The sequence below is a fragment of the Drosophila erecta genome, unplaced genomic scaffold (genome assembly GCF_003286155.1).
Source record: "Drosophila erecta strain 14021-0224.00,06,07 unplaced genomic scaffold, DereRS2 tig00000000-arrow-pilon, whole genome shotgun sequence".
In the NCBI taxonomy this organism is placed as follows: Eukaryota; Metazoa; Arthropoda; class Insecta; order Diptera; family Drosophilidae; genus Drosophila; species Drosophila erecta.
The window spans coordinates 6,989,324-7,006,841 of NW_020825194.1; the positions used below are offsets into that span (position 1 = coordinate 6,989,324).

General features: G+C 37.1%; 1 protein-coding gene across 5 annotated transcripts in view; it reads left to right on the forward strand.

Moving 5' to 3' along the window:
* LOC6554820 (furin-like protease 1) overlaps positions 1 to 17,518 on the forward strand; it is a 128,313-nt gene that overhangs the window by 29,417 nt on the left and 81,378 nt on the right. For 2 of the 5 annotated variants that reach the window (XM_026976055.1, XM_026976058.1), the window contains exons 1-2: positions 5,624 to 5,716; positions 11,906 to 11,970. The gene's annotated coding sequence lies outside the window, so the exon portion shown is untranslated. Of the gene's footprint in view, positions 1 to 5,623; positions 5,717 to 6,870; positions 6,928 to 11,905; positions 11,971 to 17,518 lie in introns of those variants that run through there. The other 3 variants (XM_015153780.2, XM_026976057.1, XM_026976056.1) reach the window with 2 other exon arrangements.

Here is a 17,518-nt window from a genome sequence, read left to right on the forward strand (position 1 = left end):
GTTTTTACAATCGAAAAAGCTTGATTTGCTGGAAAAACAAAATGTAAATAAAGAGAAAAGCGCAAAATGTAAATAAATTGCATCTGATAGGGATACAATTTGGAAATTGAATTAATGCTTCTAAATAGTAAAACAGAAAATAATGCAAATCGCAAATGACTTCTTTTTTTATTACAAATTACGCGCAACTGCACGCATAATTATTTGCTAATTAAATCACTTTCACAGTGTCGATTGCACAACCGCAAAAACAACGCAATAAAAATTAGTTAAATTTTACAGATAAAATAAATATGTGTTTGCGCCACTATAAAATTAAACAGACTCACACCGATTACGGAACCTTTCAAAAGTCCACAAATTACACAATTAGGAATTCACTATTTTATGACGATCAATTTCTAATTGTCAACAAAGCAAAATCACACAGTTGATAATTGCTGCCCACTGAAAATCGACACAAAATTAGATTATAAATTCAATTTGAGTGGCTGATTTTAAAATCCGGACGTCAAGGCTACCCACAAATCTGATAGTCATAATATATTTACGGCGCTTTAAAACAGAGTAGTAAATTAAAAAATCGTGACAGCAAAGTATTAATGAGGGTTTCCCACGAATAAAGCTCTTTAAGGTCTGAATGTGAAGGTTATTAGGGGATTTATCTTTAGGGAATTATTTGTAAAAAATTTTTATTTAATCAGGAAATAATTAAAATTTAAAGATATACAGATGGGATAACAAAAAAATGCTTCTATAATCCATATTAGAAGGAATTTCATAGATTTTCCTTTGTGACTTGACAGAGAACAAAACTAGTTGCGCTTTTAAATTGATAAACTTTGGTCTGATGCCACTATGTCCTGTACAATTTCTGCACATCTCCCACCGAGGGGTATAATTACTAACAAAATCAAGAAACTTTTCCTCTGCTTTCGGCCAGCTAATGATTGTTTGATAAGCTCTCCCGGGCAACAGGGTATTGCAATGAAAGAATGGAGTGCTGCTCCAAGGAACAGAATGCGGCAGATTATTTCTATATATAAACAGGGGGCTAGAGGGGAAAAATGGACTTGATGAAGGACCCTGAACGGCGGAGCAACGAGGCATAAATAAATAAAACAAAAAGCCGTGGAAAGTGCCGAACAAGTTGCACTTGTCGTCGACCATTGGCCATTGGCCATCCGCCTCATCCTTTTATCCTTGCGCGTTGCTAGTTTCGTATTATATATATACCATTTTTTTTTTTTTGGCTATCCTGCTGTGCAGATATGCAAGTTGCATGACAAAAGTTTCACAATTAAAACGGCAACAAGAGCAACATTTTAAAGAGAGACTTGTGGCTGGAACGTTAAATTTTATATGCTGGTCGAGTGAAATTCATAGCCAAAGTCTATTTTATAGCTGCAACACAAGTTTTTCCACCCATTCCGACTGCCCAGTGCCCTTTCCGGCAAAGTTTTCCATTTTTCTTGTTGGCTTTTTATATGTTTTTGTTTTACAGCCTTCTTTTTCATTTTGTTTTTTTTTTTGCTTTGTCTGTTGGCTAGCCGGAAGTTGTTAGCATGAAATCAGATTTGGGAAGGCAGCGACAGGGAATTTCTGGCTTTTTGGATTTGGTGCATTGTGTCGGCTTAGGACTCGGAAAATTAAGGGCTGGCTGATAGTTGAATGAACTGTGAAAGGGTTGAGCATTAATATAGATTTGCTCGATGATTTGCTCAACAATAAGTTGGCAAACTTTATGATCGCCCAGAAGATGTCTACATAAATGTGGTTTATTGCAAAAGTTTAAGTCAGCATTTAAAGTCGAATTTGATTTATTGGGGCCATAAAATATAGTAATTCCGGACTATTAGTCATCACAAACACGCTTAGATAACCCTCTCCTAATGCTATAAAATTAGTTTTAATGGAATTCCGAAAAAAAAACACAAAAAAAATTTCTATTCAACTTTTGACATCTCTTGAACTACAATTGTCAAAAGCATCAACCTTTTGTGGTTTTCGCCAGGAGACCCAAAAATACAAAGTTATTAACACTTAGCACACACTTAACCCCTTCACTTCAGCATTGTAAAATCCAGGGAAATGCTTTTTAATGACCACAGAAACTAAACCGAACTTTTGTATATGTCGATTACACAAATTTGTAAAACACAAAACACAACAAAGTCGGTTGGGGCAAAGAAGCTTGAAGGGAGTTTTAATTAAAAGTTTTCCCTTTTGGGACTTCATAACTCTTTTCTTCTTCCCTTGCCATGTGTATTCAAACTGTTCCCCAGAGTACGTAAAAATATTTTGTACAATATTACTATAATTTGGCCAATGGGAATTTCGGTTTCAGGAATGCACAAAGATAAACATAACTTATGGAATAACATAACTTTAGGGACATATTTGCAGTATAAAATTGTTGTTTAAAATGCAAAACGAAACTTTCTTGTATCGAAATTACCCTTATCGAAAGGGTAATTCTAAAAACTAAAACCCCATACGTGTTTCATGCTTCAATAATTTGATATATCCAGTTCATATTAACAGCCTAACGTAAACCGATTTTCATAAAGTTTTGCCACCTCAATAACCACAAATTAGAACTTAAATAAAATCGAAATGGTTTTCATGGAATCGCTCTCCGTGAAATATATGCACATAAATGCGGATGCAATTGCATAGATATAGATATTTTCCCGCCACAATACAACTGGCCGCCATTTCGAAACTAATATGAAATGCAACAATTCAGTTGCCCAAAGCCCTCCCTTTGGGGGCGTGGCACTGCGGACTACAAATTTCTCGGCTTATGATTTTTACATGGTCTAAAGGGGAAATTGTTAGGGATTATACTTTTTACGCTGACAGACCGCAAAACACGTTAAAATCAGATCAATTAAATCAACTATGATATAGATTTTCCATAGACTGCAAAAAAATTTCCATAACTGTCAAGTCGGAAATGGATAGGTTTAGTTTTCAAAGTGGAATGCATGAATGCTGATAGGAAAAGTATATTTAGCTTATTATTGACGCTTTTAATGGGCCAACAAATTCATAAATAATGATCATTTGTTTTATTAATACCACTAGTACATATTCTTGGACTTTGTTGTTAATCTACAGTTAATTTTAGGAGTTTCGTTGTATCCAGGAGCCACTTTTGCGATAAGAATTAGTAATTATACATTTCCGACAATTATTTATAAGGCACGTTTTCACTTGATTCTACTGTACGGGCAAAATAAATGTATTGCTTTGTTTTGCCCCACAAAGAGAATAATGTGCACACGCCAATTTACTTGACGAGTCTAAACTTAGGGGAAAAAATGTCATAAAAACGCACAAATTGTATAATAAAATTTAAATCCAAGAAGAATGAAATTATCAGCGCGAAAAGATCAGAATAGAAAATAAATTGCATGCAAAAGAGTCAAAATTGAGTGAGCAGAATCGACTAAAAAACTATTTTATTTTACTTAAATTATCCTAAAGCGAAGACTATGTTAAAAGACCATGTTTAAATCACTGACATTTATAACTAGGATAAGGACAAACCGAAGGCGGGATCAGCACAATTATGTAAGTCAACATACAAACATTGCACATTTAGATAGAATTTGGTTGTTGCTGCTTCTGCCGGTTGTCAAGTAAATTGCGTAATTAACATTCGTAAGCAAGTTGCAGGCAATTCGGGGAAACGCTCCCACTCGTACCCCTAGCACTACTCAACCTAATTGAAAATTTGGGCCAATGCCAAATAGAAACAAGTAGCAGCCAAACTGATTTGCCTTTCAATTGGCATCTCTTGCTGTGTATGGGAGTCATAATTTTACAAGGACTTCGGTCGTCGGCCTACGATGTGCATCCAGGTTACTTGACATTAGAATATGCTACTTATGTAGGTCCTCGATTTGGCCAGATGGACAACAAAGCAACATCATCATCATCATCGTTTCAATATGTGTTTAATGCCCTGCTGCAAGTGGGCCTAATGAGCATTCATAATACATGAAATGTTACATTCACAATTCATAGAGCATACTAGAAATTCATTTATACGGTGCCTCTAAATTAATAGTTGCGAATTTTCTCAGCAATACGTAATAATTGCTTGTTCAAATTGCATTTGTCGTTTTGTCACCGTTTATAACGCTTCAATTAATTTAGTTTATTTAAATTACTTAATGCTCTTCTCTCTGTGCAGGTAAACCAAATTTAAGCAAATACATCAATTATGATAACGGAAACGGCATAGCACAGACTTATTTCTATTTTGTATACCTAATTTTAAAGTGTGAGTATAATAATCTATGTATCTATACATTGCCAAGTTTCTAAAAATCAAAATTTCGAAGCGATGAAAACAAAGTAAGCTGCGGAGAATGTTTTATTAAATTGTTCATAAAAACATAATATTTTATCAACATGTAATTCCCAAGAGTACAATACTAGTTTTGCAGTAGAGAGCACTTATATTATTTGTAAATTATTTTAATGGTGATGAATTTGCAGTTGTAAGCAAACAGTCACGCTCAAAAGTGCTTTGTGGCATCGTGATAATTTTTAGCCCAGCTCAACGACGCCCACTTAGTTTTCCCCGTGGTAATTACTAAAAAATCTAAACCGCACTTCGTGTTCGAGTGATTTTTTAGCTGGTATAAGGAGGAAATGATAAACATTTCGATTAGCGTTCAATTGAGTGCACATAACTGTAGACGAACCTGCAAAACGGGCACCTGTCACACTGGGAAAACTGTTAATTGAATTGCCCTAGAAAATCGAAGCCTATCTAGGTTCATTAGGGAAGAAGTCGAGCATCGGTATTTGAGTAAACATCGTTTCGCATCCAGAAATTACACCGAAAGAAATGTAGGGTTGTAGGTTATACATATGTACATATATCAAATAATAATTAAAATAATTTATTCTGTCAATTTTGTTCAGTGTAATATTCTTTGGATGAAATTCGAATTTAGCTTTCAGATTGCTCTTCATTAGCACTCTGTAAATTCGTTGGGCAAAGCCCGTGAATCTGCGTAACTGTATCTCGTATCTTGTATCTGCTAATTGCTCCGATTACCGCATTTGCTGGCAATTCAGGCGAAAGTTCAGTAAACTCATGCATGCCACAAGCGAAATTATATTTTAATTTATTATATAATTTATAATTTGCTGCATGTGGAGGTACTGATAGTACAGAATCCCTCGAGTCTTATCATTTCGACCTGTTCCACCTTACCCTCGGACTCCGTAAATTCCCAAAGCAAGCAGATGATAAGATAGAAAATATATATTTTAAATAATAATATACTCGTATAACTTTTACCATTTTCAGCTGTTCTGTTGTTATAAAATACTGCATCTGTTTCGGCTGTTGTTTGCACGGTAATTGCAATGCTTTGTTTTTGAGTTTTATAACCTGCCATTAAATGTAGATTTTAATTTCAAAAAACATTTTTTTTTTACATTTACACGAGCATTGCATTAATATCAGTCCCTCATCATCATTATAAGCCCGCAATTGATTATCAGCAATTATTTGAAATTCTGTGTATTCATTTCGACCGCTCGCATTTCCCCTTCGAAGTCGCCGAGAGAATTTCCCCAGCTAAGTGATAAGCCAAACACGTTCTCATGCGGTTCAGTTGTGTTTAGACCTTGTGCTTAGCCGGTTCAACTTTGAAGAGCGAGCTATAAGTTCAGTGCGATTGTTCGGGTATGTTCGCATTCTTACAGATTGTTACAATTATTGTGAAATGATTTGACAGTGCGTTAATAGGTGAATAACTACGATCAGCTCGGCAAGGGCTCTCTAAAAATGTTTACTTGCAAACAAACAAAAAGTGAACACAAATGTTTTCTCGCTGCTCAAAAGAATTAGATTAAATAAATCAAAATAATGTGCCAAATAATGTGGAATTTCAAGAACACAATTCAATAATATGTACTTTTCTAACAATTTATTGATAAGCCCCCTCAAAGTGTTGGTTCGCATAAAATTTTGAACTCATTTGAAAGCTGACTCACTCAAGAAGCAATAAATCAAAGTTAATTCGATTAGCAGCCTTGAAGATGATCGCCCACTTAAGAGCCAAATAAATTCTGTAGTGCTTTCAGAATACATAGCATTTATTAAGTGTAGCTAAATCTTTAGCTTGATAATATCATGTCATGGCAGAAAATCGCTCAGCATGAAGCAAAAAATTGGCTATAAATAAAGACGAGATGCGAACTTCCGCTTGAGACACGAGCCACTCGACATTCAATTGCAGATATCTTCAAACCCCTTTTTTGTACACACAAAGCCGGTTGTCAAGGCCACGTTGGTGTTATGTTTTTGCCATTTGAGATAGTTTTTGTTGTGCACATATATAATTCAATTTACATTCGATGCGCTTCACAGAGACACACAAATAAACAGAGCGACAGGCTCAAGACACCAATTAAGTGTCTCAAGAAGTGAACGGACCATGAAGCACTTTTCAATGTCAGCACGGAGATAAAAATGTTCATAAACCTCCATCTTCAGCCACAACCAGCTCCACCAAAAGGTCAGCCAGTCAGAAGTCAGTTTGGGGGCTCACTCAATTGAATTGTGTAACTTGAAATGTTTAAGTATAATTAAAGCAGCCCAAGGCGGCGACCAGCGATGCCGAAGATTGAAGCCACAACAGATCGCTTTTGAAGTTCCCATTTTGAGTGCTGTGAGTGATGAGTGTGCGGAGTGGAGCCAGCTGCTCATCAGTGCGCTTTGATCTCTTACTATTCTGACTAATAACTGGCACTGCGGGCTAAAGTACAGAACTACAGAATTAAACTCAAATGAAATTGTACAGAAAAATAACTAAAACTGTTTTGTGCTAGATGCAGAAATGATATCAACTAAACCCGGCTATCGCATTTCTGCAAAAGACTCACAGTTTGAAGGTATCACAATTCCGCATTAATAAACATCACTTTGAACGGATTTCCATTTGACCTGTTTTTTTCTAGATTTTCACCCATTTTTCCTAGTTTTTTCCCCACTTTCTTATATTTTCCTCTTGTAAGCGCCCTGAAACGAGCATGTGAGACGGCATCTTCTTCAACACTCTTGAGTTCCAAGTCCTGTTCAAGTTTTCTGCAGCAGCATAATTTTCAATTGCTTTTGGGGAAGGCAGAGCCTTCGGTTCAATTCGATTCGATTTTTGCCCAATCCACCGCAAACTGTCAGGTGAGAAGGTGGGGCGAATGGGGAAATTTTCCATTGAAACGTATCCTGCACTGATTTTGCTGCACAAATGAGCAGACCTCGATGTGTCTGAGTTGTCATGTAGGATGGTCGTCAAATCGATGCCATGCAAAATTCCATTTTCGCCTGAACGAAGAGATGAAAAGAATTTCTTCCTTTTCGGTTTTCGTTCAGAATATTTAATTAGGACAATTGACTTGACTCTGATTCCGAGCCCTGCCATTTTGTGAGTCAAAATTTGATGAACTCGTTGAAGTTTAATTGTTGGCAAATGGTTTTGCATACTAAACACTAGCCAATTGAGGTCGTCTTTGAGGTGAAAGAAATGAAAGAACTTCGTGTTTGCCACATATCTTTACATTAAAGGAGTCATTTCCTTTGTAATTCGAATGCTGTCATATACAATAAATTTTGTAATTAAGCATTTTAGGTCTGACAATTTTAAGAAAACCCAGTACACAGCCGCAGAATAAATCATAATTGTGGTTAATTTTCTCTCCACTTACAAACCAAGGGCACAGGCAACACACAAACCCTATCGAAAAATACCATTTCGCATAAAAGCCGCAAACAGATGAAACCAACAGGGAAAGCCAAAAATGTAAGCCAGAAATGAGAGGAAGACCAAAGCCAGCCACAGATTCATTCCACAGGCAGGCATATGAAAAATAATGTGTGTCGTACCAATTTCATTGCAGTTTTCCAGACAGCCCTTAATCTCTGTCCTAAAATTGCACAGGCACAGAAAAATATATAAATTTTTGTTATATGTTAAATATTTTAAATCTAGATGCATTGTATCAGACGACATTGACTCACACTTGATAATTTGTAATTCGGATTTATTCTTGCATATCTCTTAATACATTGATTTTGACAATAAGGCAATTTTTAATTAAATCTGTTTATCGCATATGGTGCTGTGGGCAATGCTCTGTTTACAATCTGCCGTTCGAAAACACCATGTAACATTATTGTTTACTGTGTGAGGGACTTGATGGACACAGGGTATTGCGCAAAAATCTCATTCGGCATTGTAGACTCGACCAGAAACTGGGTTTTGTGATGGATTCCGGCCCAGTTGAAATTAGCATGCATGTGGATATGTGTGAGCGTAATTACCAAAGCCAACAGACACTCACTCACTTCCCGCTTGACAGACACCAACCACCCATGCCACCCAACCACTGACATTTGACCCACCTAAATCAGTGCTGGCATTGCATTATCTTTTTGGGGCGTGGCGCCATCGCTTGGCATTAAATTGGCTTGCAGGCTTCGGGCCAAAAGCTCAATCGCTTGTCAATCATATAATCATAACAAAAAACAAAAAATAATAATAAAAAATAAATAAAACAAAAATGAAGAAAAAAAAAAAAACAGACAACAACCCGGGGCGAGTCGACTTAATTGTTTTTGCTTGTTTTGGCTTTTGTGGCTTTGCATTATTCATGAGAAGGAAGTGGAACAACCCTTTAATCCTCTGCACGGGGGAATTCGGTGGGTGCAATTTCCGAGCCCCGTCTGTCAACTGCAGTCGGTTTAATGTTTAAGAATAATTCGCCCACTTTTGTTGTCGCCCGGAATTAAGTGAATTGTCAATTTGCTTGTCAATTGCGCATTTACCCCTTGAGGTTGGCCTGGTGGTTTTAAATTTGCGGATGCCGCCGGTTTCGGTGGGTCAGTGTCGGGGCGTAAGGATTGGCTTAAGGGTCGTTTACTTTCGGTTGAATTAGGTCAAAGTTGAAAGAACCTTTTACCGCATATTAGGGGTTGAATTTAAGGCTTAACAATAATGAGGACTAATAATAACATTTCGGAGAAAAACCAGTTTATTAAAAGATGAGCAAGAAATTACGTTGGTTCGTGCAAATCAGTTCATGTTTTATTCGATTTGTATTGATTTCATTTGATAGGCGTCGTGTATCATAGCGTGCATTTAATTGGGTTTGATAATGTTCATATAAATGAACCTCATGCTCTAGTCTAAAAACCTCTACCTTTAAAATTATTTTCAACCGCAGACTGCAATTAGTTTGCACTTATACATACATTATTATCTGCTGTCTCTCACCCGAAAAAAGCATCGAAACCCGTGAATGTAGACCGCAAAAATTCCAATTCGCAGCCCGTGAACACTTTGCACTATAATCCGTTTAGCCCAGGTATTTGTTTATACAATGGCATAGGTGAAAAATATAGGAAATATCCAGGCAAACTAAAACCACACCAACCACCCAACCGGCTATGCCGATAACAAATCCCTGTCATATTTACGTTGAGCATGGAGGTCGCTGCTGTCGGGAGTGATTCTAGTTGTTTGGGCCAAGTCCTTTGTCAAAATGCGGCTTAAAATATTTTGCGCAAATATTTTCATGACAGGTGCATGAAGCAAATACACCCACAAGCATGCAACCAGAACTGTATTAGTGTCAGGATTCGTGTGGGTATACGAATATATTTATATACATACATATTCTGATATAGACTGCCGCACATCCTGTTTTAGTTTCATAAAATCCGTTAATGAAAGCCAGCTCAACCTAATGGAGATTTATTGTTTTTTGCACTTTCTGCCATATAAACTGACTGTCACATTTATTAGATTACGTTACCTGTCTTCCCCTGTCATCATTGTTGAGTTACTTCTCTGGGTTTTTGGGTCCACGTTTTTTATCCGACATCATGTGCATGATGTTAATGCGCTAAGTGCACTGCGAAACAAGGGGAAATCCCAAATGATTTATGGCAAGTAGATCGCATGAGCCACATTTGTATGAAGGTATTCACAATTTGAATAACTTGGGTTTTATTTGGGGATAACGGCCATGAGTTGCTTTATGGTTATTGATTTTTCAGAAGCTGACTTAAGTAAAGTAACATTCATTTAAACGACAAGTATGTATTTATCAATCAACTTGGGTTGTTTTGAAATATTAATAATCTGTGCAAACAACGTGTATGTAAATGGGTAGTTGGAACTTACTTGCTGCACTCCGAAATGTAATCACTCATGGTTGCGTATTATGTATTCAACTTACGTATCTCATTATTGATCGGAAAATCAGTGTAGACACAAGGAGGGTGGAGTGCGCAAAGCCTTTCAAACTAATTAGTATAGCCAGCAATGAGCAGTAATTAAATCATATTCTAAAGACGGCAGCCAAACGCATCTCTACTTTTGCTTTAGTTTGTGCCTGTGTCATCTGCCTCTATCCCACAATCCTTTGCTATCTCTTTGCTTTCTCTGTTTATTTAAGCCCATCGACAAGGACTTAACCACGCACAGAGACAGCTTCAACGATTTGCCTCTGACCTGCAGCAGGAAGATCAAAATGAATGGATGGCTTCCACCAGGTGAAGACGGTGGCGAAAGGGGCCGACCACTTGACACACATACACTTACACCCACACCTACAGCTACACCCACACCTACACATACTGATACAGTTACACCAGCGGCCAAGACGGCAAAGTCAACAATGCGCCAAAGTAGAAAAGAGGGTTTGGGGTTAATGGGTGCTCAGTGCTGTCAGGTTTAAGATAGCTATAAAACAAAGTCAAATAAGGAATACATTAGTATATAACAGAGAATATTAAAGGTTTTACTGATGGATATTCTTGTGCCTTTTAAAATGTACTGTATTCGTTTTATGGTAAAACTGAATTCAATGTTAGTGTTTGCCTGAATGTCCTTTCCAGCTTTGTTTCCAGATTATTTGTTGCTGCCTTTTTCGTTTTGTTTGTGGCCAACCCCATTGGCCAAAGAAGTTTACTTTAGTGAGTAGTGAGTATCAAAAGTACGTAGAATAGCACTCAATAGGAAAAAAGAAATTCATACATATTATCCTTAATAGGTTTTTTCAGAACCTACACTTATGCACGTAATATTTCTGCATAGAAAATATAAATAAATAGAGCATACAAATCTATACTTGTTTCATAAGTATATTGTGCTTGCCGCAAATGTTGTTGCTTATGTTTGGCATTTAAATTCTAAGCGCCTGTCAGCGTATTGGGTGTGAAAATTCCGGGCAACCGAGCAGAGTTTTTCCTAGATATCGACAGAGGATGGCGAAAAAAGAGTGAAAGCTGCAACTTTGTTATTTCATTTGCTGCTGGCTTTCGATTTCAGCTGCCACGTCTTGTCTCCATGTGGACTTGACTTCCATCGACACCATTCCAATCTACATGAGAGAGTTGCAGTTCACTTTATATCGATTGCAGTGGACTTTTCGAATTTATTTATTTTTTTTTTGTTTTTGCATGAACTTTGCGTCATTTTTGGTTGGGTTGACTACACCTTTTAAGTTTTGTACATTACTCCGAAACTTTTTCCTGCACAGAAAGTTTTATGCAAACTGTCGCCGAGCACACAAAAGTAGGCAACATAATGTTAACATGAAATGGTGTGCAAACTACTTTGACACAGGCACGATTAAACAGCAAATGTTGGCGTTAATTCCTGCGAAAAATATCTGGCTTATCACATTTTAAACAATCATTTGGGAAGAGAATTTTCCCAGTGGCCGTCGTCGGGTTCAAATGTATGGCTTTCCACAAGTAAAACTAATTGAGTCTGCCTTTTATTTCGCCATCTCTCACTCAAACTGCCCAGATAGTGCTCAAACTTTTTCTCATATACAAATTTTCTCCTTCTGTATCATTTTCTAGTCTGAAGTCGGTCTGAAGTGCTATCCTGGACCTTTCGTTTTAGCCACCGCCTGGCCTCATCTAACGTAAGTCTTAATTTATGCTTAAGAGTGGCCTCAGTTGGCCAAAAAGTCTGGGCTGAAATGAATGAATAACTTTTTAGTCAATGCCATCGAAAAGTTATTTGTTTAGGACAGACAGGCTGTGGCACTGGGCCGGAAAATACGACCCGAAAGGAAATCAAGAAAACAAAGGCAAAATGATGACAAGTGATAAATGATTTTATCGCAGTCATGAGCAAGTGTGTGTGACAGGCCAAAGAAAGAAAGTATATTAAAAAAAGGTTAGTTAAGATTTAGGAACAGCTTAAAAAAATCATTTTCAAATATTTCCAAGGGGTTTGTTGAACAGATTTATTAAAATTTTTCCTTTTTAAGAAACAATTTAATTACATAAAAAGGAGTAGGAGTAAAAGAAAAATATACATGTAGGATATACTGTGGAAAATGTCAAAATATATTTTCTTTTTCTTGTCGCTCCCAATTCTCTGGTCATTCCACATTGAAGAGGAATATTTTTAAAAAGACCATAAAGAAAAAAGAAAGGAAATTGTGGGGCATTAGATTTGAATTTTATGCTTGCCGAAAGCATTGATGAACATTTTTGGCTTGAATGCCTTGTTCAACTATCTTTGATGAGCTGCGATACGATGACTGTAGAGCAAAAATTATTTTTTTATGCCAGCAGAAAGTGATGGAAAATGTAAACAAAATTCCGGCAGCAGAACAATAAACGATGATACTTTGCATAATGAAATGGATTTTGAAATGGAATTGTGTACATAACAAATCCATTCAAATAAATGTTGATTTAAAGTCACGAAATTTCAATAAGTATCTTTGAGTTTGTTCAATTTTGGTGGGAAATTAAATCAGCATAGTTTAATCCACCTATTATTCAACACCTGTTTAGAGCAAACATAGAGTTCATTTTATTTTATAACGTTGAAATCGATTGCTGCTGCTGTACCACCCTGCGTATGCGTAATATATTTGTTTGCGGCAATTTTAAAACCATTAAACTAACATTACATAGCCCAAGAACAGCCACTGAATTATGTCTAATGATTAGAAATAAAGTTGTAAAAAAGTGTACAAAAATAAAAAAAAACGCAGGAAAAAGAAACCGGAAAATCCTAGCTCTTAGCCCCAAGTCATAAATTAGTTGTAACCGGTGGGCAAAGAGCAGTGGCGAGGGGGGACTGTAACATAAAAACGTCTGCTCTTGCTATAATTGGCCACATATTTCGCCTGACCCGGCCCAAAACAAACCAAAAACCAAAGTCAGGTAACGTTAGTCCTGGCTTTTACCAGTACCCGACAAACCGGGATTTGTTACCATTACCAAAAGGGAGGAGTGTGCGCGGCTCTTTTTGGGTTATGCATCCTGTAAACTAGCGCTCTGTTTTCGGCCATATCAATATATATTTTCCAGAGCATGGACATGCCAACGAGACCCAAACCAAAAATAAAATACAAGCAAATAAAATGGCTACAACTATCCCAGGTTGATGTTTGTTATGGAAATCCGGCCAGGATGGCTGAATGGTAATAATTTTGTAGATAGTTCCGTTGGGCTTCGCCAGTGAATGGAGATTTCGGGATATCACGTAAATGGAAATGAGCCCAAAAGAGATTTTCTGGATGGCGATGTGACCTGATGAATAAAGATGGCAGCGGTGGTAAAACTGTGATATCTGAGGCCGAAAAACTAGAGGAAATTAAATGTTTATGCACCTGTAAGCATTATTCATAAGAACATTTCGTTTCTCTTCTTACAATGCTTTTGAACATATGTGAATAAAAAATATGTTTCATATTCAGCTTTATTTGGCAGATACCGTTGCCCATAATTGCGTAATGCTCTTTCATAAAAGTCTGGTGAAACACATTTGCCAAGTTTGTTTTTCTTGTCCACAACTTCACGCTGGAAAGGCAAAAGTTATGGGAAAAGCAATCAAGGTATAACTTATTGGTTGCAATCCCATGCTTAACCAAGTCAGCACGGAACCTACTGCTAAAGCAATCAAAGAACAGGGCCTAGAGCAGCTGCAGTGAAAAAGTGACTGCAAGACACACAAATTGGCAAATGCCGATGAGTTTGTTGGTCCTGCAAAGGACGTCGCAGTTGCAGAAAGCTGGCCCAACTAAAATGCCAATTCAATCGCCCGCCAAAGGAGACACACACGAAGAACACACATAAATTGATAGAAGCAGTCGTCTAACGATCTCCAGCTTTTTTACCCCAATATCCATCCTTCTCCATTTTCTTTAAAACATATTGGCAAATGTCATTCGGCAGTCGTTATAAAACAAACACAGACACACAAGTGCAGTTATAAAGACGCATAGACGGCATACACAATGCTCTCTAGTATGCCATTCTAATAATATAAACTTTACATAAATGTTTTCCTTGCAAATAGAAGCGAGCAGCGAAACAGAATGGCTTGAGTGGGTTGCCAGCAAGGGAAAGGGGGTGGTTTATTTGGGGGAGCGTATGGTCTTATATGCCAGTTCATGTGGGTGTCTCTGTGTGTGTGTGTGCTTGTGTGTGTGTGTTTGAGTGTGTTTGCACTGGACGCATCTGCTGAGCTGGCAATCGCATTGCAGTTTGTCAGGCGGCGAGACAGTCAGTCGACACAGTCAAAAAGGCTTTTTATCTCAGAAATAGTTTTGCCATTTCCACGGTATCTACATGGCTTGGAAAAGTAGTAGAGGCAAGCTAAAGAGGATTGCTTTGAAAAATAGTTATCAACAAATAAACCCAAATGTTTTTAGTATATGTTTTTATAGAAACAAAGAAGCATATCGTAAAATTTTGATTATTTTGTTTAGCTTTGACATTACCCTTTAATTTAATATAACTTCGTAGATCTGAACTGGCATAACCTAGTTTTATTGTTTTCTTCAACTTTTAGTACCAGGTATCAATCTAAAATGTTTCCTTTTCATTGCCAAAAATTTGACAAGACAAATATTTGGGCTTTTTTGCTTTCGGCTTGATGTGTCACACATGTCGTATGATTGATTTATATTACAAAACTCACAGTCGGAATTTGTTTCAGTTTTGTGATTTGTGCCTATCTATGTTTGCCATTTTTACCATGGACATGGAACATGGAACCACAAGTCTGTGACTTATCTTGTTTTCAACTGTTGCGCTTTTTGATGGTTCTCTCTGAGAAGAGCCAAAATTGAATAATTAATCGGGATTGATTGGATGTTTGATGTGATGTGCAGGGCTGTTGAGAGCGGCCGAGCTCTGAAGTTAAGACCACACAATGCAAGTGTCCTTGTGATTGGCCCCCAAACATCCTTTCGCCCAACTAATTGAACAGGCTTGAGCTGCTGTCAGACACAGAGCACACACCCAGTCACATAAATAAACATGGCCCAAACAACCCGGCCACACCTGACCAGTCCTGACCAATCCCTTGCCTTCCGTTGCCACATCCACATCCTTGCAATCGCTTCATGTGGGTCATGCCGTATATTGACCACGAAATGGCAAACATTCCCGTGGTTATTTCATAGTTCAAATGTGTGTGGCTTGGGCAAATAAATAATATATAGTATTGTACTGGGACTTCTTCTGTATATATCTATGTATGTTCGTATGTATATGTGTTGGACGTGGGGAATATGCGGTCTAAATGACAAACTATATAAAATGAAATACAAAATGGCGCTTGGCCAAGTGAAGTCAATGCTGCACAACCACATCTTCCAAAAAAAGGTATTGGGAAAGGTATGTGTTCTAAAAGAATTATTTGGGTAAAATTATAAAATATACCTGATAATTTTCTTTTAAGATTACATATTTGCAAAGCTTTTGTCCTTATAAAAAATCTACATATGTAGATATAAAGTTAGTTAGTGTATTTACCCGAAATGCATCAGTTTTTCTCAAGGCAAGGCTTAGAATAATGGAATATTTTATTATTCCTTGTTAAAGAACTTTGAGTGCCTGCCACAAATTGAGGTTACTCGTGCTGGTTCTGTTGAAAGGCATTTAAAAATGAAAATAGTACACTGTAGGTGAGATGGCCCAATTTATTTCACAAAAAATAAATACCACATATCTCCGGTACGATATATTTCCTTCGGTTACATAAATCGCAAATGCGAACCCCTTATTATCCCACAATCTGGGCATTACTTACACCCAACTTTTACTCTAATTGACCACGCCCTTTGCCATTTTTTTGTTGTCAGTGGGTGGCAGTTTGTATTTAACTTCTCGGCTGAGTAATATTTCAGCCATGCTTGAACTGCCCGCTTGATTTATGTCGTGTATGAAGTTGTGTTTTTATTGTTCGCCTTTATATATATAGAAGCATTGGTATATATATTTTATTGCCAGAGGTAGGCGACGCCAGGTGGCGCCACCTAAAGTGGAACATAAATCTACAGAGTTGAAAGGGTTATAAAAACGAGCCGGAAAGTAATTTGAGGAAAGATCGAGTTCATCTGAGGGAAAAAAATTGCATAATTTCTTTCCGTATGTAACTTAAACTGTTGTTCGAATAAAAACACATAATTCTCATAATATTTGCGCCTGGAAAGGAAAACCAATTAAATGTAAACCCATGAATGGTTGATCACACGGTTTATTATATTGCTGCATACCTTGTGGCGAGTGTCATATAAAAATGGTGCGGTGCACTTTTTCTATTTTTCTTCAGTTCAATTGAGGAACAGATGTGTGAAATTGTCCCTATACAAGGAAGGTGAAAAAATCGAGGAAATAAGACTAAAAGTTGGTGAGGGGGGAAAAACAGGAAAATGTGCCGATGGCGCGAAAAATTCCTGTTCATTATTTATTTTATGTTTCCGCTGGGGGAGCTGGTTTTATTTATTTACCTGTGCATTGGTATTTATTTAGTTTTTCAATTCAATTGAATTTCCATTAACAAATTGCGCACTCTGCTCGTCGTCAGTTCCGCATCAACGTTACCGTCATCGCCATTTCCATTGCCAAACGAAGTTTCCACATTTTTCTGCTTGTCCAATTTATGGTCAGGTTTTGTTTCCTCTTATTTATTCTGCCGTATGATAGATATAAAAAAGGCCATCAAAATAAATCAACACGATGTGGACTATCGTTGAGTTAGTGCAGCTGAATATTAGATTTTCCCGAATCTAAATTATAAATTTAGAAAATAATTGACAGCAGCTCTTTGTTATGGTTGTATAAGAAATCGATGTGAAATTAAGATTTATTTATCAGTGAGCAATGAATGTTAACTGTCCAATCGTTTTTTATTATTTCGAATGTTGAAAAGTTCATAGTTGAGCTATGAATTTTGAAAAGTAACTCTACTCACACCAGTTAAGCTGAAATGTAGGTACTACCTAAGTGTTTGACACATTTCCCATTTCGAAAGTGAAATTCCATTAGCAGCCAGGAAACCAAATTTCAACACTTTGTGGTGTGGCCAAAGTACTTCACTATCAGCCCTCAGATATCTGACACATACTTCCCCTTACTCTAGAGTTTTAGGCCCAACAAAACCACACCACATCCTCCCACTTTTGAGGACTCTTGAATTATATATTGGCTTCATTACCC